We start from the raw sequence: 3,500 nt of genomic DNA on the forward strand, positions 1-3,500 counted from the left end.
TCTAATATCTCATAGTTGTGAGAACAACTACATTCTCGAAGAATGTGATGCAAACCCCATGCTAACCTGTAACATATCATCAATATCCCATTCTTGATGATCATTGGTTAGGGCTATTTTAGAATTATACTACATCATTAATGTCTCACTCCATTAACGACAGTCATAATTCAAGGGAACAAATATTTAGAATAAAGACAAACATTTAAAACAATTATTCCAATAAGTGCACAAAACCCATAGAAAATTAAATTTTCATAGAATGTGATCAAGTAATATTGTCTCAACACAAAATGTTTCTAAGGCATATAAAACTTTAACTCCCACTGATTCAAAGCCATCTACCAACATGCTTAACACCTAAGCTCTCAAAGTGCTTGTTGTGTTTTGCTATACATAACGGTTTAGTGAAAGGATCAGCTAAATTATCATCAGTAGGTACTCTTTCTAATTTTATGTCGCCTCTTTCAATTATTTCTCTGATCAGATGATATCTTCTAGGAACATGCTTGTTCATGTTCGTAGCTCTGGGTTCTTTTGCTTGCGCAACAGCACCAGTGTTGTCACAGTACAAAGGTATTGCACTACTGGCACTCGGAACGACACCCAGTTCCTTAACGAACTCTAACAAAGCAACAGCTTCTTTGGCAGCTTCAGATGCAGCAATATACTCGGCTTCGGTGGTGGAATCAGCAGTTGTACCTTGTTTGGAACTATTCCAACTCATTGCTCCACCATTGAGGATAAAAACATATCCAGACTGAGACTTATAGTCGTCATGGTCTGTTTGGAAACTAGCATCAGTATACCCAGTAACTGATAACTCTGGTTGTCCACCATAGACTAAGAAATATTCTTTAGTCCTTCTAAGGTACTTAAGAATAGTCTTAACAGTTTTCCAATGTTCCTCACCGGGATTTTGCTGAAATCTGCTCTGTCATGCTAAGCGCATAGGCCACATCTGGCCTAGTAGATATCATGGCATACATAATAGATCCTATAGCCGAAGCATATGGGATCCTCTTCATGTTGTCTCTTTGTTTGTCATTAGAAGGACAATCCTTCTTTGACAATACAATGCCATGTCTCATAGGAAGAAAACCTTTCTTAGAATTCTCCATTGAGAAGCGCCTTAGCAACTTGTCTATGTAAGTGGATTGTGATAATCCTAACATCCTATTCGGTCTATCTCGATAGATCTTGATTCCAAGGATGTAGGAAGCATCACCCAGATCCTTCATCATAAAGGAACTAGACAACCATTCTTTCACGGATTGCATCATGGAACGATCGCTTCCCATAATCAAGATGTCATCGACATATATGATAAGGTATACGATGTTTCCATTTTCGCGTTTACTATAAACACATGGATCCTCTTTGCTTCTGACAAAACCAAACGATTTGATTGTTCTGTTAAAACAAATATTCCAACTCCTAGAAGCTTGCTTAAGTCCATAAATGGACTTCTTTAGCTTGCACACTGCATTCGACCTTTCTTTCGATACAAAACCTTCAGGTTGTGTCATATAGACATCGCCTTCTAATTCTCCATTGAGAAATGCGGTTTTGACATCCATTTGCCAAATATCAAAGTTGTAGTATGCAGCTATTGCAAGTAATATCCTAATGGACTTGATCTTAGCCACTGGCGAAAAGGTTTCATCATAGTCAATGCCTTCGCGTTGACTATAACCCTTTGCCACTAACCTAGCCTTGTAGGTTTGTACTTTGCCATTTGCATCTCTCTTCTTTTTGAAGATCCATTTGCAGCCTATAGGGTAAACCCCATCTGGCAAGTCAACTAGTTCCCAGACTAAGTTGAAGTACATCGAGTCCATTTCAGATATCAAGGCTTCAAGCCACTTCTCTCGATCGGTGTCTGACACCGCCTCGGTATAGGTCTTAGGCTCATCGTCATCTAAATCGACTTCATCATCTTGGTTCTCAACCATTAGATTCAGTCTCTCAGGTGGACGACGAGTCCTTCTAGGCCTATTGAGTTGGTTTTCTTCTGGCTCAGGCTGTTCATTCTGAATGTGAGTAGGTTCAGGAATATCACTATGATCTTCTTGAAGTAAAGGTGATGCAACTATTGTATCATCTTGTCTTTGATGCATCTCATTGTCTTGAGGAGGTTCTTCGAGAGTCCCTCTAAGGTCTCCTCTAATAGTAATTTCCCCTCCCAATAGATCATCAAAAACTCCCACTGAGTTATTGTTCAAACCATTTGACAATACCTCATTCTCAATGTTATCTTGTGGTTCTTGAATTTCTTCAAGATCTACAATGTTGTGACCTTGTTCCTTTAAGACATAATTGTCTTCAAGAAACGTCACATTCCTAGAGATTATCACCTTGTGATCTCCACGGCAGTAGAATTCATATCCTCTAGTTTGTTTAGGATATCCCACAAAGTAACACTTCTCACTTTTAGATTCCAACTTATCAGTCTTTTGTTTCTTAACAAAAGCTGGACAACCCCAGGTCCGCATATAGTTAAGACAAGGCTTTTTGCCATACCATAACTCATATGGTGTTTTCTCAACTGATTTAGATGGAACTCTATTCAGAATGTAAATAGCAGTCAATAAAGCATGACCTCAGAGAAATAAAGGGAGACTAGCTAAACTCATCATGGATTGAACCATATCTAACAATGTTCGATTTCTCCTTTCAGATACTCCATTCATTTGTGGTGTACCAGGAGGTGTCCAGTCTGACTGAATTCCATGTGATTTCAAGTAATCAAGAAATTCTCGGCTCAAGTATTCCCCTCCTCGATCTGATCGAAGAGTTTTGATACTTTTCCCAAGTTGTTTCTCAACTTCACACTTAAACTCTTTAAATTTCTCAAAGGCCTCAGATTTGTGTTTCATAAGATACACATATCCATACCTTGTCAAATCATCAGTGAAAGTAATAAAGTACGAATAACCACCTTTTGCTTGAGTTGGAAACGGTTCGCACACATCTGTATGGATCAACTCTAGCACATCATTAGCACGCACCCCTTTCCCAGAATGTGGCTTATTGGTCATCTTTCCTTTGAGACAGAATTCACAAGCACCATATGATTCAAAATCAAATGAATTTAGATAGTCTAACTTTCTCAATTTCGCTATCCTTTTCTCATTGATATGACCAAGTCTACAATGCCAAAGATAAGTAGCATTATTCGTATTACTTAGCTTAAGTCTTTTATTTTGCACATTGAGAATATTTCGTTTGCATTCAAGCATATATAATCCATTCTCTAAAGAGGCATTTCCATAAAACAATCCATTATTAGAAAACGAGCATCTGCTGTTTGCAAAATGGAAGGAGAAACCCTCGATGTCCAACATCGGAATGGAAATAATATTCTTTGAAATAACTGGAACAAAATAACAATTATGTAAATCTAGTCTATGTCCTGAGGGAAGATCTAATCTATAAGTTCCCACGCGTTCGGCAGCAACTCTTGCTCCATTTCCAACACGTAGGTCTACTTCCCCAGG

At 38.3% G+C, this 3,500-nt stretch overlaps 1 pseudogene; it reads right to left on the reverse strand.

Moving 5' to 3' along the window:
* Positions 1 to 331: 331 nt before the first annotated feature.
* LOC125195211 lies at positions 332 to 1,028 on the reverse strand (annotated as a pseudogene).
* Positions 1,029 to 3,500: the final 2,472 nt, after the last annotated feature.

Source organism: Salvia hispanica, chromosome 6 (assembly GCF_023119035.1).
Source record: "Salvia hispanica cultivar TCC Black 2014 chromosome 6, UniMelb_Shisp_WGS_1.0, whole genome shotgun sequence".
Classification (NCBI taxonomy): domain Eukaryota; kingdom Viridiplantae; phylum Streptophyta; class Magnoliopsida; order Lamiales; family Lamiaceae; genus Salvia; species Salvia hispanica.